General features: G+C 37.1%; 1 protein-coding gene, 1 long non-coding RNA gene and 1 pseudogene across 4 annotated transcripts in view; 2 read left to right on the forward strand and 1 right to left on the reverse strand.

Moving 5' to 3' along the window:
• Positions 1-17,519, forward strand: part of LOC309632757 (non-selective voltage-gated ion channel VDAC3 pseudogene) — a 29,961-nt pseudogene extending 12,442 nt beyond the window's left edge. The window contains exon 1 of the transcript in view: positions 1-17,519. This exon is cut by the window's left edge and continues 12,442 nt beyond it. The product of the transcript in view is annotated as a non-selective voltage-gated ion channel VDAC3 pseudogene (transcript).
• Positions 1-23,708, forward strand: part of LOC309632767 (uncharacterized protein) — a 1,168,925-nt gene that overhangs the window by 1,116,398 nt on the left and 28,819 nt on the right. The gene's annotated exons all lie outside the window — the stretch shown is intronic.
• Positions 1-23,708, reverse strand: part of LOC309632783 — a 664,345-nt gene that overhangs the window by 621,268 nt on the left and 19,369 nt on the right. The window lies entirely within an intron of this gene.

The raw sequence follows: 23,708 nt of genomic DNA on the forward strand, positions 1-23,708 counted from the left end.
TGGAGGTCTAATAAGTTGCTGACATTTGGCTGGAAATCAGGGATTTGTGATTACTCTTAGGTATTGCATCTGCTGTCTCAAGTCAGAAAACCAAACAAGCTAAACCTCCAGGACAATGAATACGTGGGTTAAAATGTTTGCATAGTCTACCAAGCCAGATCAAATTTCTTTATATTATTTATCTCATATAATCTCTATTTTTATTTGAAATTCCTACATGTCCTTCAAAGATAAGTTTTATGGTAGGAAGTAAGCTGTTTTACCTCTGGCCAGTGTAAAGATAAAGCCATGATCATTTGCCCACCTGACTAGGTTTTCTAAACTAAATTTCATCATGTCCAGTTTGCTCATTAGTTTTGTGTGGGGGGTGTGTGTGTGTGTGTACTGATTTGATACAAAGGCATATGAGTGGAGTGGTTAGGATGGTAAGTCAGGAATCATTCATCAAGGATGCTTCATTTCTAGAGGAACTGAGTTTCTTCAAAGGAAGTATGGACAAACAATTGAGGAGAAAGGGAGACTAGTTAAAAATACATAGTATAGAATGCACAAAGGAACAGAGCTAGACAAAAACAAAGGAAAACAAGTACTACAGAGACATAAGTGGGAAGAATGAGAGATTTCTTCCTTTCTTCTTTTTTCCCTTTCCTCATACTACTATTAAGTAGTGTATTTTTGTTCAAATTTACCAAAATTTGTCTAAAAAAAAAATTATATTTTCACATTTGCTCTTTATTATTCATTTTGTATTAAAATAGCACACATTCCTTGAAAGCCTTTTCTTTTCCTTTCTTTTATTTTTTTTCCCAAACTTCCTGGAATCAAGACCAAGGATTGACATTTACAGCCATAAGTGATCCAAGTGCTACATTAGCATCTATTTATTAAAGATGATCCTTCATGTGCAATACAGCTAGGATATTTGGCCTAATTTACTACACTAACATTTCCAGTTTGGCTCTGAGTGGGGAGTTGTGCCAACAGCACTGTGTCCTATGGTGAAATAGTGCCTAATCAGTATTTATGAATAGGGTTTTAGAAGTCACTAAAGAGCACAGGAAGAGATTTTACCTTCTGAAAGCACAAATATTGCTGAGCTCTGGGAATCTGTACAGCACATTAGAGTGGAATAGCTTTCCTTTTTTTTTTAAGTGAGGTTAAAAATGTGTAATGCAATACTGTCAGTAATTTAAATGGAGTGTACCTCTTTCTTTCAGACATTAATGCTATTTGTTAAACTTTGTAATTACTATGCAAATGAAGAGCTGTATTTAAAAAATGGCAGTGCCAAGAGTACAACAGAGAAAAACAGTTTGAAATTCAGACTAATACAAAATAAGCTTCAAGTCTTGTAGAACTCAAATATTGTATTTTTTTTTTTTTTTTTTTATTCCTTTGAATGCAGCATTTGGGTGAAAGCAATGAGGAGTTGGCTTTGTTCTTAGGCATAGGTAGAGCCAGAGATTTGAAAGCTTCTGAGACATATTGGCTCCCTGATCTTCACAACAGGTGGCTGTATTTTTATCCGTCTTTTAGAGATGAAGAAACCAAGTCCCAGAGATGCTTAACTCATTTGCTCAGGGTCACTTAAACAAGCCAGTGACAGCCAGGAAAGGATCTGAGTACTCCCAAACTCAAGGCTGCTGTGAGAATCCCCAGACAGCAATCACTTGAAAGGAACAGAATTTATGGCTCAAATTATGATTTCAGAATATTAAACACAGACTGAACCAGTGCAATCTAGTTTCATTTCATGCCAGGTAGATGTTTTAGAAGAAAATGATCATGTTTGGTTTCTTGAGAATTAGCCCCTTATGGGGAAATATCTGTGAGCTACTGAGCACCCTAGACATGAAGAAAGCAAACAGCATAAAAAAAATGAGTAGATTTTACACATTTTTTGTATCCCCAATACTTAGTGCTGTGCCTGGCAGCATAGACGCTCAAAAATATTTGTTGGAGCAAAGAATGAATGAATGCATACCCATTTGTTATTTAAGTAACTTTCTGGTCATATTGCCTCTTCTTCCCTCTCAGTCACTTTTCCTAGAATTACCTCCCAGGTCTGCAGAACAAACAACTGAACAACAACAAAAACAAACCAGTTTTGCCTTTCTCTATTAATTCTTCTTTTCCTACCCTTGAACCTAAATCAACGTGGTTTTTTTTATAGCCCATCTTTTTAGAACTTTGATTTTTACGTGAAATAATCACATAAACCAGAAGGATCTAAAGGGCTGGCTTGTTGATAGCAATGTTTGTCCTCTTTAGGTGATCCTCTTTATATTTTAAAAGGAAACTTTTAAATTCTGAAGCCAAAAGAATGAGAAACAAACTCAGATGTATTGTTGACATTTATCAGGGATGGTGGGAATGGGGAAGAGCTGTCCTCTCCTATTGCTAATGTGACGATAGCATTTTTGAGTTTTGGGGAAAGGCAGTGACAGCCTATCTATAATGAAAGAATCTGAGAATATCAGATACTTGGTTTTGCAGTACCCCTTGTGACTAAAGTGTAGGCATGTGACACAGGCTCAACTGATCAGACATGCTCGACCTCACTTTAACTTTGAGTTAGGGAATTCAGGCAAAGAACAGAGGCATTGAAGAACCCATGTGGGTGGAAGGCTGCAGTGGAAGAGGCAACTCCTCGAGTTTCCAGGGCAGCAGTGGCCATGGGCAAAGGCAGTGTCCAGTGTTGAGCAGCTAGTGCCAGGGGTGATGGTGGAGGTTCAAGCTGTGGCATCGAGGGGTTAATGGTGGCAGCAATGGTATCTTTATAGGACTAGTTCTGTGGGAAGATTGTGGCTATGGTTTTTTTTTTTTTTAAATGAAAGCTTCTTTCTTTCTTTCTTTCTTTATTTTTGGCTGTGTTGGGTCTTTGTTTCTGTGCGAGGGCTTTCTCTAGTTGCGGCGAGCGGGGGCCACTCTTCATCGCGGTGCGCGGGCCTCTCACTGTCGCGGCCTCTCTTGTTGCGGAGCACAAGCTCCAGACGTGCAGGCTCAGTAGTTGTGGCTCACGGGCCCAGTTGCTCCGCGGCATGTGGGATCTTCCCAGACCAGGGCTCGAACCCGTGTCCCCTGCATTGGCAGGCAGACTCTCAACCACTGCGCCACCAGGGAAGCCCTGTGGCTATGGTTTTAGGAGCTGTTCTTATTCCTATTGTTTTTCCATGTCTCCATCTGCAGCCCTGCTAGTGATTCCTCGAGTTATCTAATAACCTTTAAAACAAATTTAACTGATCAGAGTCAGTTTCTGTTGATTACAGCTAAGAACCCATGCACCATTTCAAGGCCAGCAAGAGAGGTAAGATCCTGGCAGTATTATTGTGCTTGAGCTATTCTGGGGAATATAAGGAATATTGGTGTATTTGGAAAAGACTTTAGAAAGTCTATTTCAGAATCTTGGCTCTAACAATTCACCAGTAGTGTGATATTGTTGGGAAAATTCCTAAACCTTTATCTTCTCAAAAGCACAAATGGGAATAACAGTATGTATCTTGAAGGCCAGTTGTAAAGACTGAAATAAATATGTAATGTGTCCAGAACCATGCCTGGCATATGTTAGCCACTAGAGTTCTTTTTGTCCTTACCGTTTCATCATGTATGTAAGCTACCTAAACTCTCCCACATCACCAGAGTGGTCTGGCCTAGATAGTAAAAGATGTTAAAACAAAATGAGTATCTATAAATTGAAATTAACTGCATGTGTTTTTAAGAAGGCAAGTGGAAAACAGGCATACATATGGGTCATTGGGTCACAAGCTAAACTTATCATTATAAACATTTACCAGTCACACATGTTCTAAGACATGGTATCGTAGCATGTATCTACATGGATATTGTAGAATATCCAAAGATGAGGTCATACACATGATATTCTTTCCTTCACCTCAGAGGTGTTACTTCAGGTGTTTGAAGAAGCAAAATGCAATGCCAACATTTGCTAGTTTGATTAGGAAAGTTTGTATTCTTAAAGGCTATCTAATTAGCAAATTGAAGTAGATAATATGAAGGCCCTGGACCATTAATCCAATGGCATGATTGTCGATCTCCTGGTATGGAGGAAAAGGTGTTTGTTTTGCTGTATTTTCTGTATAATCCTGGTTACGCTGTCTTCAGAGACTAAACGAAAACGTAGAAGGTTGCAACATTCTCTAGTAATCCTGGGTGCCACAGGGAAAGTCATTAACTCTTTCAGGGCCCCATTCTCCTCATTGATAAAATGGAGATTATGTTTTCTCTCTCTTGGGTTGTTGTGAGAATTAAATGAGATCATGCATGCATAGTTCTGATCACAACGTCTGGCTCACTCTTTTTAAAATAGCTGTGTTCACAGAGATGCTCCCTCCACTTTCAGTCTAATAAAATGCATACTCATAGAGAATTGGGTCGCATTATTTCTGAGCAACAGGTTTCTGCAGGGACGTGGGTTTGCCAAATCTACCAGCTGTCTTCACGTCTTTCCGTCCCCATGAGATTTCTGCACATTTTTCCTGCCCTTTTAGTTGCTCCCCAGAGACAAGGCTCCCTTAGGAAGGAATCAGGGTATAGGCGGATGCTCCATTAATTTTCTTGTTGGCATTTGACCACCAGTGGTGTGGATGACCCAAGGGCAGCCAGGAGAGGACACAGCTAGACAGAGCCTGCAGGCCGCTAGAGAGTTCTTTCACTAGCAGAACACTGTGAATGATAAACCTTCAAACAGTCGTGTGAATTATAGAGAAAGCTTCCAGTGAAGATAGTGATGTTGGCTGAGTCTAGGGAATGGAAAAGAGGAAAAGCAGGATGGTAAGAGCAAAAAAGTCAAGTGTTCCCCCATAAGTCTTTATTTCTTTCCTTTTAAAATCCTAATTTAAATAGTTCTAAAAATTTTAAAGACTGTATAACATTACAGGATGTTTAATAAGTGTAAAAATAGATAAATACATATCACTCAGATCTTTACCCAAACATATCATTCATTTTAAATTGTGCACATCTCATCCAGTTTTCATCCATATGGAAAACATATTTGCATATTAGTAAGAAGGGTTCACTTTTTTTTTCTTTGCTATTTTTATTTTTTTTTAACATCTTTATTGGAGTATAATTGCTTTACAATGGTGTGTTAGTTTCTGCTTTATAACAAAGTGAATCAGCTATATACATATATCCCCACATCTCCTCCCTCTTGCGTCTCCCTCCCACCCTCCCTATCCCACCCGTCTAGGTGGACACAAAGCACCAAGCTGGTCTCCCTGTGCTATGCAGCTGCTTCCCACTAGCTATCTCTTTACATTTGGTAGTATATATATGTCCATGACACTCTCTCACTTCATCCCAGCTTACCCTTCCCCCTCCCTGTGTCCTCAAGTCCATTCTCTACGTCTGCGTCTTTATTCCTGTAAAAAGGGTTCACTTTTAATTCCATGTAACACTATGTAATTTTCAATGCTGCCACATAGATCTCATTATCATTTATTTTAATGAAAGTGTTCATCAACTAAACACATTTCTATTATTTATATAATCAAATATCAATAGTTGGGACAATTTGATTGCTTTCATGTATTTCTTATCACATTTAATACACAAAAGAACATCTTTGTTCTTTGACCATAGCATGTTTTGTCTTTTGGATAATTCCTTAAGATAAATCCCTAAGAATGATATTTGTCAACATAAGGGTAGGAATATTTTTAATCTATATCAAATATGACATGAAAAGATTATACTTATTTCCTACATGTTCAATTTTTCTTTGGAATGCCTTAAAAATTAAAAAATCTTGCAAATCTCTAAAGTACTCTTGGACTTTAGGTAAAGACATAGCAGGTATATAATATCTGTCTTATACAAAAGGAGAGATTCTAGTACAAAATATTTAAGTGATTTGCCTAAAGTGACACCTTCAAGCCATTCAGGGTAATGTTCCAGGACCTAAGACAAACTTCCATTAGTTTCAGATCAACTCATTTGCCTTGCCCCCAAAGACAACTTTGCAAACAACTTAATTTCACTGCTCATAAGTCATCCAGAGGATGTTCAGTGCTGTCCTATCGTGTACAGCAAGATCCAAAACATAATGTGGTGCTTATTCTGGAAATACTCTTAATGGAACATTGTGATGGGAAAACTCAACACTTTCTTCTTAGCTCCATAAAATATGAACTAACAAAGCCTAGAAAAATTATTCCAAAGATGACTGCTATTTAGCTTCCTGCATCTGTTAGCCAATTCATATTTGTTTCTACTTCAAGTAACATTTTTCCTCTTGTCAATGCATTAACTTAAATTTGCAAAATGAGAGAAGCAATTTAAGAATTAATAAGAAAACATGTTTTTATTTGGCATGCTCCCAATTTGATCAATATCACAGAGATCATTTGAAATGAAACTGTTTCAGTCAACATCTTGCTTCCTATTATCTGATAGAGACATGCAAATTATTACAGATTTTAGTCCTTTGTGACCTCCAGCAGCTCCTCATGCTATGATTCGATTTTTTTAAAGCTTGCTGCAGAATTTTCAACAGGAGAGGAATATTCATCATTAAGATACAGACAGCCCTTTACAGAATTTCCTCTGTGTTATACGAACACTCTTCTGTCTCAGAAAGGTAGAATCTTTCAACTGGGCATGATTTGTGTCTGTAAAACCTTGCTAAGGATTTTTTATGACTTCAAATTTTGGGCAGTTTGTTATTAGTTTGTAGGTAAAGCCACAGCAAACTCTTGTGGAATATGAAAATTAGTTGGATTTAGGCTTCTGGGAAAGCATCGAGTACCTAGCTCCCCATGGATAGTTTTTACCTTGGGATAACAGAACAGTTCCCATGTAAGAAAGAGAAGGGGTTGCTGACTGAGATTAGTTGGGTATAATGTTCTTCATGGGTATTTAAAGGATGATTTCTTGATCAAATCAGAACCTGTATTTTTATTCCCCCAAGTATTCTAGCCAAGATTTTGAAACATGTTTCACCCAATCCCCGTCCTTTGGTGGACACATACAGTACACCAAGAGACTCAGTGACATCTAGATTAAGAAACTGTCCTATGTGGTAACCCCTTGTGTTGCTTTTGGTGTGCTAGGGTAACAAATGGCCACCAAAGGTACCCAAGTCCCAAAACCTGTGAATATGTGAATTTACATGATGAAAGGGACTTTGCAGAGGTGATTTAAGTTAAGGAACTTGAACTGGTGAGATTATCCTGAATTGTCCAGGTTGACTCAATGTTATCATAAGGGCTCTTATAAGAGGGAAGAAGGAGGAACAGAATAGGACAGAGCATTTTGACAACAGAAGCAGAGATTAAAGTGCTGCAGCCACAAGCCAAGGTTTACTAGCAGCCTCTAGAAGCTGGAAGAGGCGAGGAATGGATTCTCCTCTGGAGTCTCCAGAAAGAATCAGCCCTTTCAACACCTTGATTGTATCTTCATAAGACTCTTTCTGGAATTATGATCTCTAGAAGTGTAATATAATAAATTTGTGTGCTTTTTAGCCACGAAGTTTGTAGTAATTTGTTACGCAGCAGTAGGAAACTAATACAGCAGCTTTCCAAAGAGTTTGGTCAGTAACTACGTGGTGCTCTCCCATGCACTGCAAATCCAAATCCTCAAGTGGTGCGTACCTTGGAAATTCTCTTAATGGATCTTTGTGAGCATCACTTGCTCTCAGAAATAGTAAAAATAATATATTTTAAATTGTGTAGCACTATGCACTGTTTTCATTGTTGGGGAGGAAGTAATCAAGAAAAGTTAAGAGTACATACTCAAAAGTCAGGTTGCCAGTTTTCAAATCCCACCTATTCCATATATAGTTCCATAACCTGGGTAAGTTATTAACTTTTCCATACCCCAGTTTTACTCATCTGTATAATAGAGGTAATAATAATGACTTCTTGTTAGGGTTGTTGTGAAGATTAAATGAGTCAATATCTATAAATTAATGAAGTAAATTAGTGCAGTAAAATAATTTAACCTAGCAGGCACTATATGTTTTGTTGTAACTGTTATTACATTTTATATTCTAGATCAGTATTTACCAAATTTCCATAACGTTACATATTACCTAGGAGTAGCTGTTAGAAATACAAATTACTTAGTGATATTCCAGACTGGAAAATTATAATCTTTAAGACAAAGGTCTGGGAAGCTGTATATTTAATAAATACTCAAGTAATTCATATCATCGAGGAAGTTTGGGAAAATTGCTCTATAGGGTTGATGTTCATCCTTTGCTGCACATCAGTTACATCTTTGTCTTTAAAAAAGTTACACAGATGAGAGGAGCCAGTGACCCTCTTACTATAATGATTGATCAAAAACTTTGTTGAAAGTTATTAATTCCACAGCTCATTTCATTCATTCACTTATTAGTTCATCTATACATTTATATATATTCTTTCATTTTTTCAAACATTTACTGACCATCTCCTATACATCAGGCTCTGTAGTAAATGTGTGGGATATAAAAATGAATAAAATAGTCTTGTCCTCAGGGAAGTTGCAAAGAGAAGTATACAGACAAATCAATAGAGAATTACAATTCACTGCAGGATATAAAATGCCACAGGATGCTAAAGGATCACAGACAAAAGATGAAGAGATGAAGAGATAAGAGGGGGAAACAAAGAAACAATTTGCTAGGCTTAAATGCAGTTGGTGCTAAGTTATTTTCCAAGTATTACATATTTGCTTGCTCATAACACATTTAAAATGTAAATAATATAACCTCTCATTTTGTAGGCTAGGAAACAAAGATAGGGGCACACAGAGACTTGCCAAAGTTCACTTAGAGAATCAAATGCTAGAGCTGGCATCGAAAACATATTCTAAGTTCAGAACTCTTTCCACTGTATCATGTTGCCTGTCATACAATTATTTCTTTAGGAAATGTGCCTAGCCTTTTAGGGTTAAGAGAAGGCCCAGCTATTCTTTACCTTTTAGAAGCATGGTGGTTTCTCCCCTAATTCAGACTATGCTCCTTCTACAAAGATGCTTCAGATGACTATATGGTATTCATCTTTGGATGAAAAACACCCGCACATAGTTTTGTATATAGTGTGAGCACAATAAATGCCACAAGAATGAATGGGGTTAATATTCATTCACTTATTAAAAATCTTTATTGTACATCTATACTGTATTAGGTATTAGGAGGTGAAAACATTGTGTCTTCATGGATTTATAGATATGGAAGAGAATGAAATTTGAGAAACAGTCAAATATGTTATTCTCTTCTAGACTAGGTTTTCTTTCTGAAGTTCTTCAATTCTTATGACGTGATTTGTTGCAAACCATATTGAGAAGAAACTGTCAGCCTCTCTGTGGGGTACTCTCACTCTCCGGCCAGGGAAACAGGTGAATCAGAAAATATTAACCCCAGATAAAACATGGAGTTGCATAGCAGTGAGGTTGTATAGACCTTAATTATTTATCTTGCTAACTCTATTATTATCATTGTCTTCATGAAGTATTATAAGATTCATACACACTTGCCTTTTTTTCTATATTTCAGTCATTCATTTAACAAACATGAAGCACCTATCATATGCCAAGGCTTGGGCCTTATTCAAATCTGTATTTCAAAAGCCTATCACAACACTTGACATATAAATACTATGATTACCGTTCGTGCTGTTCAGTGATATTTGGTTTCCTGTCTCCTTCCAGGTGTGGAGTAGGCATATATCAAATAATTAGTCCTCCAGAAGGCCAGCAGAAAAACTTAGTGATTAAGCAAGGCAAAGTTTCTTTGACCAGCTGCAGTAAGAGAAAACACTGTTTTAACATTGTGTCAGAAGGGGGAAATCAATGGAGAATTTTTACAGGGTTTTGGGGCCTGAGCTAGGTGATTTTAAGTTGTGTCTTGCAAAATGGGAATTAGTTGAGATCAGGAAATATTTATGACATGATGGCTTTGCATGGTGGACACAAGAAAGTGAAGGTCTTGAAGCCATTCTTGATAGTGGGATGTTAGTTTTGATCAATAAGTTACTTGATTAGCACGCGTATCTCTCAGGGTCAAGCATTTTCTGAAACAAGTAACACTGATTTTTGCTTGTTTTCTGTATTTAGTTAGGGACAGGCAATCACGCCTAAACATGTGAATAGGAAATTCAGTTTATTGCATTTCTCATACTGCACTTCAGACTCACCTTGCGTTGGCCAATGAAACATGAGTCATGGTGACATGTGTCATTTCTGGGTAGAAGTTTTAAGAGACAGTGCGGGGCTGAACATATTCTTTTCCCGTTCTACCACAGTGTCTGGCATGGTGTAGCTAGTGAATGCTTCATCAGCCATCTCAGAGGGGAGGTGACATGATAATGAACAGAGGTCCTAGTTATCCTGTCACCAACATGTAACTAGTGTAGGAAATAAACCTTTTTTTGGTCTGTTTGGAGTCAGTAATAGTGGTTATTTGTTCCTGCAGTAAGATCTAGTCTATTTAGAACAAAACAGAGTCTAGGTAAATATTTGGTTAATATTTAATATACAAATGAATGAATGAATGATTAATTCATTAAATCATCACTACATTAAACATGAACTCTTCTCAGGTTTTCCATTTAGATCTCATACAGATGTGCTCCATTTAATAAAATTTGACGTATGGAAATTTGAACTTAAAACAAATAAGGCCATAATTATTTACAAAAGAAAACATCCCTCCTCACTTGAATTTGTTTAAAATAATAAATCCTTGACCTTCCATTTACATGTTTATGATATAAAGCAAAGCACAATACACATACCTCTAGATTTTTCTCCTCTCCTGTCTTCACCAAGGATATGCCGCAAATCTCTTGAATAACTCCTCTTGTTTACAGGAAGGGTATTTTAAAGCCAAATAACTATGTAGCAACTTTTGCTGCTGTGTAGGACATGGTGTTTTCTAGCTCAATTCCATAGGTAGACTTTGGGGAGGGCAATTGGGGTAACTCATTCACAGAAGATTAAGTTCAGAATAAGGGAAACTTTTATCTTCCCTCTTCTGGAAAAGCAATCCTAACATTTATAAGACATTATAATATTAAAGAAAATTACTACCATAATTATGTACCTTGCTAATGTCTGTATAATTCTAGAATGAATTAATAGTAATACTGCACTTAAAGATTGAGTGAAAATTCTGAGCATTATTCATGTCTCTGCCAACATATTCTTTAGCTCTTCATGACATAACTAGTACAATAGTTTGTCATCTATAATTGTTTGCTGAATAGCTAAGCATACCTCATAATGGAAAAGAAAAGCTAGAGGAAAAGGAAAGGAAAAAGGAAAAGGAATAATTTCAGTATCATCTTTTACTGTGCTTGGTACACACACTGTTTAGGAGTCTTGTGTGGGCCAATATGACTAAAAGAATGAGCTCACATGGGTTCATTTCTCTCTAGTTCTGTATTTCTGGCTCTTAAAAATTATTACTGCATGAATTTAATTTAATTCTTGGTGTGAAATGGTCATCCAGTAAACCAAAGAATGCATCTATTATCCTCACAGCCCATTATGCCACTTTGTCCCACTGTGTCCCTCCAACCTCATCTCCATGTTTAGCACCCACAAATCACACATTTCCACTAAAATATTTTGCTGCGGTGGTAAAGATAGTTGTTAAAGACCCTGAGAGAAATAGATCCTATACATTTATTGCATATAAAATGTGAGTTGCAGATTTTATTACAGCCAAAATAAGCTATACAAAAGTAAAGACTTCCTGTAATATTAACAGAGTAATGTCACGCATGCTTCTTGCATTAAAACCTTAAATACCCATAAGAAACTTGCCTTATGGGAAATGTAAACTTAGTAAATTCACTGTAAGGAGCTTACCTTGTGCAGTACCCTCACATCCACGTTTAACCACATGACCACACCCACATGAACTCTGTAAGATGTTGTAATTATCTTCTTTGCTTATAATTTGCTTTGAATTATACATAAAACAAAACCCATTTTGAGGTATATGAAGTCATGTAATCATGTAGGCACCACTGACCTGCTTTTCCCATATACTTCATTGATTTTGAATCAAATTAAAATACAGATTAACTCAACCCATTTATTTAGCATCATTTTTTACAGGTAAGGGAACAGGTCCAGAGAGAGAATTATTTGAGGTCACAAAGAGGTTTTGTTATTTTAGTACTCCAGTATATTGGTTTTAATTTAAAATATTTTTTGAGAAACTTTCGCTTCCTCCATATTCCTGACAGGGCAACTTGTTCAGAGGTAGTTACAGTTATATGCCAAATTATCATAGCAATTCTGAGATGAACTATTTAGTAAGTTTTTTCCTGAACACTCAGTTATTTTGGATACCGTCCTCACCAGTGAAATTATCCACCACATTGTACACTGCCTCTCCATGCTATAGTCAATATCTATCCTTAAAATTGGACACACGGTCTTTTATACTTCGGAAGTATTTTTGTTTGTTTGTTTTGGTTTTCTTTGTTTTGTTTTTTGTTTTGTCTGGTGGGCCCAAAGAGAGCTCAGATGCTCCCATAGCCCAACTCTAGCGATAGGTAAGCCCAATAAGCAGGATGTAGAGAACTACACATTCAAGCCCATCTCCTTCACGGAGATTTGACAGGGTTTAAGCAGTGCTTTTACTAAAAAAGTTAGACAAGTATCCCTAAAAGGTAGAAAGACTGGGACTCGTGACTGCATCTGATGAATCTATTCCATTCCATCCCATTGTGTGATGATGATCATTCACTTTGAATCTTGGGATTAGAGCACTGGGGAATACTTGTGTGACTTAAAAAAAAGAGAGAGCACAGGAAACAAAAGAAAAATAGATAAATTGTGCATCAAAGGACACAATCAACAGAGTGAAAAAGCAACTTATGGAATGGGGAACAATATTTATAAATCATATATCTGATAAGGGGTTAATATCCAGAATATATATTTTAAAAACTCCTATAACTCAACAACAACAAAAATAATTAAGAAAGAAGCCAAAGGCCGGGCCCTACTGCGCTCACGCGCACTCGGACAGTTAGGGGTGTTAGTCTGCCTCTCGCCTGTGGCGTGCGACCCTGGCGCGACACTCTGGCGCAGCCGCTGCGTGGGGCTCACAGGGCGCAGGCACCGCAAGTGTGGGGCTGCAAAGGCGCGGAAGGCGTTGGCCTGAAGAAGACCTTCAGCGGTGCTCTAGCGGAGTGGACGGGCCCTCCTGGCTGAGCGGACAGGCCCTGCCGTCGGAGATATGTGTAACACACCAACTTACTATGACCTAGGAAAGGCTGCCAAGGATGTCTTCAACAAAGGATATGGATTTGGCACGGTCAAAATAGATCTGAGAACCAAGTCATGTAGTGGAGTGGAATTTTCTACTTCTGGTCATGCTTACAATGATACAGGGAAAGCATCAGGCAACCTAGAGACCAAATACAAGATTTGTAACTATGGACTGACCTTCACCCAAAAGTGGAACACAGACAGTACTCTTGGGACAGAAATGCCTTTGGAGAATAGAATAAATTGGCTGAAGGTTCGAAACTGACTCTAGATACCATATTTGTAGGGAACACAGGAAAGAAGAGTGGGAAATTGAAGGCCTCCTATAAATGGGATTGTTTCAGTCTTGGCAGTAATGTTGGTATCAGTTTTTCTGGACCAACCATCTATGGCTGGGCTGTGTTGGCCTTTGAAGGTTGGCTTGCTGGCTATCAGATGAGTTTTGACACAGCCAAATCCAAACTGTCACAGAATAATTTCGCCCTGGGTTACAAGGCCACAGACTTTCAGCTGCACACTCATGTGAACAATGGCACTGAATTTGGAAGGTAGATCTACCAGAAGGTGAATGAGAAGATTGAAACATCAATAAACCTCTTGTGGACCGCCAGCAGTAACAACACACGTTTCGGCATCGCTGCTAAGTACAAGCTGGATTGTAGAACTTCTCTGTCTGCTAAAGTGAATAATGCCAGCCTGATTGGCTGCGTTATACACAGCCCCTTTGATCAGGAGTGAAACTGACCCTGTCAACTCTAATCCATGGAAAGACCTTCAATGCAGGAGGGCATAAGGTCGGGCTGGGATTTGAACTAGAAGCTTAATGTGGTTTTTTTTTTTTTTTTTTTACACCCTCAGAGTAATTTTATTTTTTATTTTTTTATTTCTGCATGTCCATATCAAGTGAACTTTATTAGTAAACAATCATCATCCATTGCTATAAGAGGTATCCGTGAATTCTGAAGTTCAAAGAGACCCCATAATTTTTTTTTTTTTTTTTTACTCACAAATAACCTGTGTATGTTTATTTTTTATTTATTTTTTCTTATTAGTCATCCATTTTATACACATCAGTGTATACATGTCAATCCCAATCTCCCAGTTCATCACACCACAACCCCCACCCCCCGCCGCTTTCCCCCCTTGGTGTCCATACGTTTGTTCTCTACATCTGTGTCTCAATTTCTGCCCTGCAAACCGGTTCATCTGTACCATTTTTCTAGGTTCCACATATATGCGTTAATATATGATATTTGTTTTTCTCTTTCTGACTTACTTCACTCTGTATGACAGTCTCTAGATGCATTCACATCTCTACAAATGACCCAATTTCGTTCCTTTATATGGCTGAGTAATATTCCATTGTATATATGTACCACATCTTCTTTGTCCATTCATCTGTTGATGGGCATTTAGGTTGCTTCCATGACCTGGCTATTGTAAGTAGTGCTGCAATGAACATTGGGGTGAATGTGTCTTTTTGAATTATGGTTTTCACTGGGTATATGCCCAGGAGTGGGATTCCTAGGTCATATGGTAATTCTATTTTCAGTTCTTTAAGGAACCTCCATATTGTTCTCCATAGTGGCTGTATCAATTTACATTCTCACCAACAGTGCAAGATGGTTCCCTTTTCTCCACACCCTCTCCAGCATTTGTAGTTTGTAGATTTTCTGATGATGCCCATTCTAACTGTTGTGAAGTGATACCTCATTGTACTTTTGATTTGCTTTTCTCTAATAATTAGTGATGTTGAGCAGCTTTTCATGTGCTTTCTTGGCCATCTGTATGTCTTCTTTGGAGAAATGTCTATTTAGGTCTTCTGCCCATTTTTGGATTGGGTTGTTTGTTTTTTTAATATTGAGCTGCATGAGCTGTTTATATATTTTGGAGATTAATCCTTTGTACGAGAATTCATTTGCAAATATTTTCTCCCATTCTGAGGGTTGTCTTTTCATCTTGTTTATGGTTTCCTTTGCTGTGCAAAAGCTTTGAAGTTTCATTAGGTCCCATTTGTTTATTTTTATTTTTATTTCCATTACTCTAGGAGGTGGATCAAAAAAGATCTTGCTGTGATTTATGTCAAAGAGTATTCTTCCTATGTTTTCCTCTAAGAGTTTTATACTGCCTGGTCTTACATTTAGGTCTCTAATCCATTTGGAGTTTATTTTTGTGTATGGTGTCAGGGAGTGTTCTAATGTCATTCTTTTACATGTAGCTGTCCAGTTTTCCCAGCACCACTTATTGAAGAGGATGTCTTTTCTCCACTATATATCCATGCATCCTTTGTCATAGATTAGTTGACCATAGGTGCATGGGTTTATCTCTGGGCTTTCTATCCTGTTCCATTGATGTATATTTCTGTTTTTGTGCCAGTACCATATTGTCTTGATTACTGTAGCTTTGTAGTATAGCCTGAAGTCAGGGAGTCTGATTCCTCCAGCTCCGTTTTTTTCCCTCAAGACTGCTTTGGCTATTCGGGGTCTTTTTTGTCTCCATACAAATTTTAAGATTTTTTGTTCTACTTCTGTAAAAAATGCCATTGGTAATTTCATAGGGATTGCATTGAATCTGTAGATTGCTTTGGGTAGTATAGTCACTTTCACAATATTGATTCTTCCAATCCAAGCACATGGTATATCTCTCCATCTGTTGGTATCATCTTTAATTTCTTTCATCAGTATCTTATAGTTTTCTGCATACAGGTCTTTTGTCTCCCTAGGTAGGTTTATTCCTAGGTATTTTATTCTTTTTGTTGCAATGGTAAATGGGAGTGTTTCCTTGATTTCTCTTTCAGATTTTTCATCATTAGTGTATAGGAATGCAAGAGATTTCTGTGCATTAATTTTGTATCCTGCAACTTTACCAAATTCATTGATTAGCTCTAGTAGTTTTCTTTAGGCATTTCTTTAGTTTTCTAGGTGGCATCTTTAGGATTCTCTATGTATAGTATCATGTCATCTGCAAACAGTGACAGTTTTACTTCTTCTTTTCCAATTTGTATTCCTTTTATTTCTTTTTCTTCTCTGATTGCCGAGGCTAGGACTTCCAAAACTATGTTGAATAATGGTGGTGAGAGTGGGCAAACTTGTCTTGTTCCTGATCTTAGAGGAAATGCTTTCAGTTTTTCACCATTGAGAATGATGTTTGCTGTGGGTTTGTCATATATGGCCTTTATTATGTTGAAGTAGGGTTCCCTCTATGCCCACTTTCTGGAGCGTTTTTATCATAAATGGGAGTTGAATTTTGTCAAAAGCTTTTTCTGCATCTATTGAGATGATCATAAGGTTTTTATTCTTCATTCTGTTAATATGGTGTATCACATTGATTGATTTGTGTATATTGAAGAATCCTTGCATCTCTGGCATAAATTCCACTTGATCATGGTGTTTGATCCTTTTAATGTGTTGTTGTATTCTGTTTGCTAGTATTTTGTTGAGGATTTTTGCATCTATGTTCATCAGTGATATTGGTCTGTAATTTTCTTTTTTTGTAGTATCTTTGTCTGGTTTTGGTATCAGGGTGATGGTGGCCTAATGGAGTGAGTTTGGGAGTTTTCCTTCCTCTGCAATTTTTTCGAAGAGTTTCAGAAGGATAGGTGTTAGCTCTTCTCTAAATGTTTGATAGAATTCACCTGTGAAGCCATCTGGTCCTTGACTTTTGTTTATTGGAAGATTTTTAATGACAGTTTCAATTTCATTACTTGTGATTGATCTGTTCATATTTTCTATTTCTTCCTGGTTCAGTCTTGGAAGGTTATACCTTTCTAAGAATTTGTCCATTTCTTCCAGGTTGTCCATTTTATTGGCATAGAGTTGCTTGTAGTAGTCTCTTAGGATGCTTTGTATTTCTGCTGTGTCTGTTGTAACTTCTCCTTTTTCACTTCTAATTTTATTGATGTGAGTCCTCTCCCTCTTTTTCTTGATGAGTCTGGCTAATGGTTTATCAATTTTGTTTATCCTCTTAAAGAACCAGCTTTTAGTTTTATTGATCTTTGCTATTGTTTTCTTTGTTTCTATTTCATTTATTTCTGCTCTGATATTTATGATTTCTTTCCTTGTACTAACTTTGGGTTTTGTTTGTTCTTCTTTCTCTAGTTCCTTTTGGTGTAACGTTAGATTGTTTATTTGAGATTTTTCTTGTTTCTTGAGGTAGGCTTTTCTTGCTATATACTTCCCTCTTAGACTGCTTTTGCTGCATCCCATAGGTTTTGGATCGCTGTGTTTTCATTGTCATTTGTCTCTAGGTAGTTTTTGATTCCCTCTTTGATTTCTTTAGTGAGCTCTTGGTTATTTAATAACGTATTGTTTAGCCTCCATGTTTGTGTTTTTTACATTTTTTTCCCTGTAATTGATTTCCAATCTCATAGGGCTGTGGTCAGAAAAGATGGTTGACATGATTTCAGTTTTCTTAAATTTACTGAGGCTTGATTTGTGACCCTAGATGTGATCTATCCTGGAGAATGTTCCGTGTGCACTTGAGAAGAACGTGTAATCTGCTGTTTTGGGATGGAATGTCCTATAAATATCAATTAAATCTACCTGGTCTACTGTGTCATGTAAAGCTTGTGCTTCCTTATTAATTTTCTGTTTGGATGATCTGTCCATTGGTGTAAGTGAGGTGTTAAAGTCCCCCACTATTACTGTGTTACTGTCAATTTCCTCTTTTAGAGCTGTTAGCAGTTGCCTTATGTATTGAGGTGCTCCTATGTTGGGTGCATATATATTAATAATTGTTATATCTTCTTCTTGGATTAATCCCTTGATCATTACGTAGTGTCCTTCCTTGTCTCTTGTAACATTCTTTATTTTAAAGTCTGTTTTATCTGATATGAGTATTGCTACTCCAGCTTTCTTTTGATTTCCATTTGCATGGAATATCTTTTTCCATCCCCTCACTTTCAGGCTGTATGTGTCCCTAGGTCTGAAGTGGGTCTCTTGGAGACAGCATATATATGGGTCTTGTTTTTTAATCCATTCAGCAAGCCTGTGTCTTTTGGTTGGAGCATTTAATCCATTCACATTTAAGGTAATTATCGATATGTATGTTCCTATTACCATTTTCTTAATTGTTATGGTTTTGTTTTTGTAGGTCCTTTTCTTCTCTTGTGTTTCCCACTTAGAGAAGTTTCTTTAGCATTTGTTGTAGAGCTGGTTTGGTGGTGCTGAATTCTCTTAGCTTTTGCTTGTCTGTAAAGCTTTTGATTTCTCCTTCAAATCTGAATGAGATCCTTGCTGGGTAGAGAAATCTTGGTTGTAGGTTCTTCCCTTTCATCACTTTAAGTATATCATGCCACTCCCTTCTGGCTTGTAGAGTTTCTGCTGAGAACTCAGCTGTTAACCTTATGGGAGTTCCCTTGTATGTTATTTGTCGTTTTTCCCTTGCTGCTTTCAATAGTTTTTCTTTGTCTTAATTTTTACCAATTTGATTAGTGTGTCTCGGCATGTTTCTCCTTGGGTTTATCCTGTATGGGACTCTCTGCACTTCCTGGAATTGGGTGGCTATTTCCTTTCCCATGTTAGGGAAGTTTTCAACTATAATCTCTTCAAATATTTTCTTGGGTCCTTTCTCTCTCTCTTTTCCTTCTGGGACCCCTATAATGCAAATGTTGTTGCATTTAATGTTGTCCCAGAGGTCTCTTAGGCTGTCTTCATTTCTTTTCTTTTCGTTCTTTTTTCTTTAGTCTGTTCTGTAGCAGTGAATTCCACCATTCTGTCTTCCAGGTCACTTATCCGTTCTTCTGCCTCATTTATTCTGCTATTGATTCCTTCTAGTGTATTTTTCATTTCAGTTAGTTATTGTATTGTTCATCTCTGTTTGTTTGTTCTTTTATTCTTCTAGGTCTTTGTTAAACATTTCTTGCATCTTCTTGATCTTTGCCTCCATTCTTTTTCCAAAGTCTTGGATCATCTTCACTATCATTATTCTGAATTCTTTTTCTGGAAGATTGCCTATCTATCTATCTCCATTTCATTTAGTTGTTTTTCTGGGGTTTTATCTTGTTCCTTCATCTGGTACATAGCCCTCTGCCTTTTCATCTTGTCTATATTTCTGTGAATGTGGTTTTTGTTCCACAGGCTGCAGGATTGTAGTTCTTCTTAATGTGGTTTTGAGTGAAGCATCAGCTTTGTCCCTGGAGGTGAAGAGAAATGAACCCACTATGTTTTGGCCTTAAAATTCTTCTGTGAAATTGCAAAAGTGTGAACTTTTTATTCTTCCAAAGAATTGTAATCCTCCCCACACTGAAATCTAGATATCGAGTCCATCCTAAGGGAGGCGTACTTGAAGGTATGCCTGGAAGTTGTCACGTTCGTGCCACATTTCAGTTCAGTTCCGCAGTGTTATTTTCCATGTGTTGCTCAGCGATGGTGTAGTGTCATATTACAAAGGAGATGACCCGACCCTCCAGTTGTTCATCACGTCCTGCATATCCCATACCACTTTTTCATGACCTTGTATTATATTGTTCTCTGTGTGGTCATGGAATCTTTGGTTTTGCATCAGAGTAAAATAAAATAAACCGATCATATTTGGAATATATGAAAAAAAAAGAAGCAAAAGACTTTAATAGACATTTCTCCAAAGAAGATATACAAATGGCCAAAAGACACAGGGAAAGATGCTCAATATCACTAACCATTAGGGAAATGGAAATCAGCACCACAATGAGATACCACCTCATATCCGTAAGGATAGCTACCATCAAAAAACAGAAAATAAAAAATGGTGAGGATATGAAGAAATTTGAACCCTTGTACACTGTTGGTGGGAATGTAAAATGGTACATCTACTATGGAAAACACTACAGCAGTTTCTCAAAAATTAAAAATAGAATTACCAGATGATCCAGCAATCCCACTTCTGGGTATGTGCACAAAATAATTGAAAGAAGAGTCTTGAAGAAATATTTGCACACTTATATAGTCATTGCAGAATTAGTCACAATAGCCAAAAGTTGGAAACAACCTAATTGTCCAGCAATGGATGAATGGATAAACAAAACATGGTAAATACAAATAATGGAATACAGTAAGTCCCCTACATATGAACGAGTTCCTTCCGAGAGTGAGTTCGTAAGTCTAACTTGTTTTTAAGTCCAACAAAGTTAGCCTAGGTACCCAACTAACACAATTGGCTATATAGTACTGTACTGTAATAAGTTTATAATACTTTTCACACAAATAATACATAAAAAACAAACACAAAAAATAAAGGAAACATTTTTAATCTTACAGTACAGTACCTTGAAAAGTACAGTGTACAGTACAACAGCTGGCATACAGGGGCTGGCATCAAGTGAACAGGCAAGAAGAGTTACTGACTGGAGGAGGGAGAGGAGGTGGGAGATGGTAGAGCTGAAGGATCACCAGCAGTAGGAGATGGAGGGCAAGCTCTAGTTTCATTCACACCTAATGTTGATGGCACAGGTTCTGGTTCCTTGCTGGGTTCAATTCTCTCTACACTCTTGGAAAAATGATCCAGTGATGTCTGGGTGGTTGCTCTTTTTTTCTCATCATAGATGATGCAGTAGCACTGGATTGCATTCTGAACGGCTACTGCAACCTTCATGTACCATTCTACATTCAGATCCTATGCCTCCTCAAATATAGAAAATCCCCTTGCCATTTCCTGCATTGTGAATCTCTTCAGCTCTTCAGTTACTTCGTCCTCTTGTCTCTCTTCATCCTTTTTCTGGGGCTCCACTTCCATCAGGTCTTCATTAGTAAGCTCCTTGTGTTGCACAGCAAGTTCAATGAAGTCGTCCTCTTGCAGATCTAGCTCGAAATAAAGATACTGTACTACTGTACTCTATACAGTACTGTACAGTAAAGTACACAAAAGCACAACCACTTGTAGAGGATGCATGCACATGACAATGTATGCCAGACACATGAACTACTTTATGTGATTGGACATGCAAAGGCATGTTTGCATCTTTGAAAGTTCGCGACTTGAAGGTTCATATGTAGGGGACTTACTGTATTATTCAGCCTTAAAAAAGAAAGAAGTCCTGTCACATGCTATGACATAGATGAACCTTGAGGACAATATGCTTAGTGAAATAAGTTAATCACAAAAGACAAATACTGTGTGATTCTACTTACATGAGGTACCTAGAGTAGTCAAAATCCGACACAGAAAGTAGTATGGTGGTTGCCAGGGGCTGGGCAGAGGGAAGAATGGGGAGTTGTTTAATAGTTATAGTGTTTCAGTTTTGCAAGATGAAGAGTTCTGGACACTGCACAGCAATATGAATGTACTGTACTTAATGCTACTGCATTGTATACTTAAAAATGGTTAAGATGGCAAATTGTATTTTACCCCAATGTTACCACAATTAAAAATAAAAAATAAAAGAAACAACAGAAGATAAGTTGGTGAAACCATAAGTTCTTTGGATAATCAGTCTGATAGGTTTTCCCCTTTTAGCCTTCATTTTTTTGAATTTGGAGCTTGAGCTTAATTTCATATAGTTACTTGGCATTAAATGAGCCCTCTCAGCATAATGTATAGTCCAGTACTACTAAGGCACCTGAAAAGACATCAGTTATCTTTAAACCAAACAATATTCCAAAGAAAGCTCTACCTTCACCAAGCTATTCTGTGAAGATTGATGGATTTCCTTATATTAGTTTTCTATGCTATGTAACAAATCGTCACAGACTTGGTGACTTAGAACAATATGCATTTATTATCTCAAAGATTCTCTGGGTGAAGTACCTGGGCACAGCTTAGTTGGGTCCTCTGCAAGGCTGCAATCAAGATATCAGCCAGGACTGAGTTCTCATTTGGAGGATCGATGGGGAAAGATGAACTTCCAAGATCACTCAGGTTGCTGGCAGAATTCATTTCCTTGTGAACATACAGCTCATATAAGCTTGATCCTTCAAAGTCAGTAAGGAAAGCAGTTGGGGGCAAGATAAAGTCTTATATAGCAATGACTTAATCAGGGGAGTGACATCTTATCACTTTTGTCATATTCTGTTGATAGAAGCAAGTCACAGGTCTCTTTCACAATCAAGGGGGTGGAGGATAATACAAGGGCAGGAACACAGTGGTTGGAGTTGTAAAGTCTGTTCATCACATTTCTCTATCCATATTTTTCTCTTATATTGTTGACACAGTGTAAAGAGTATTCCTATGAATAACCTGTCTTGGTTAGGTTGACAGGTGCCTATAACTGATCTCTTGCTGACCTTGGGGATTTAAGCGTGTACATTTCCTTGTTTCTACTTCCAGTGTACAACATTTTAAAAACTCTCCTTCCGAAGTTTGGGCCTTTGAATAATCCACAAAGCTGCTGCTTATTTTCTTTAGCAGTCTATACTATACGCAGAACACTGATTGTTAGAAAACTAATGATCTGTTGTTCTCCCTTTCAGCTTTCCACGTCAGATGACAAACTTCAATCTCTAATATAAATTTACATTAATTAATAAGCTAGACTCAAATGTTTTCTTGGAAATAATTAGAGATTAAAAAAAAATCTTAGTTTAAATTTTTTTCTTGTTATAACATACCACCATACTTCAATTCCTTGGAACCAAAATGTGTATTTTGTGTGTATGTGAGTGTATGTGTACAAAAATGTGGATTTATGACAACTTTTTGGTAAGCTCAGAAAAGGTCTTCCTCTGTTTTCCCAAATATTCTCAGTAAGTGCTCTGGGCAAAATTCAAGTCTTTTTACATTTCTTCTCTCATACATATTTACTACAAGCTTCTACTTACCAGACATTTCTGGACCATTTAAAATGCAATGGTTAAGGTAACTATCTGTGTACCTTTTTTCAGTTCTAACTCAAGAGATTAGTGCTGATATATTTGCTCTCTAATACAGAATATCTTTTAATAAGGCATCTTATCTATTTCTAGCTAGAATGCCACCAGAAACAAATACTTTTAAAATACTTTCAAACAAATTATATTAGGATTTTAAAACAGACTGATGAAACTCACTTTGTTATCCAAATAATCAATACTGAGGACCACACTTTCAGTAGAAGTGATCCCCTTGTGTGTATCCGTAACTCAGAAATTAATCTGTTCTATTTTCATGGTAGAACCAGATGTGAATTTTGTCAATTTCTGATTTCCTTCTGTTTCTTAATTCCAAAGGATATCTGATAAAATTTTCACATGGACCTTCAACATATTGTTTGCCTCAGGTTTATATGCGACTTTTTTTAAAATAGATGAGGCTATAAAAGCTGATATTAGCTATTTTCTATTGAATGGCAACTAAAGGTTGTCATGCTACATCACAGACACATGTTGTTTCATTTCATCTGAGAAGAGGTGTGGATTTTATGAGCTGGATTTTTTTTTTAAATTTCTTTAATAGTTAAGGAAGGGAGGGTCTAAGATTTTAGGAAATTTATACAAGATTATATGATTATTTGGATAGTGGTGCTGGGATTTGAATCTAAACCTATCTAACCTCATACTCCAATGAGATAGGCTCAGATGTAG

This window comes from Balaenoptera borealis (genome assembly GCF_965194805.1).
Source record: "Balaenoptera borealis genome assembly, chromosome: 8".
Taxonomy (NCBI): Eukaryota; Metazoa; Chordata; class Mammalia; order Artiodactyla; family Balaenopteridae; genus Balaenoptera; species Balaenoptera borealis.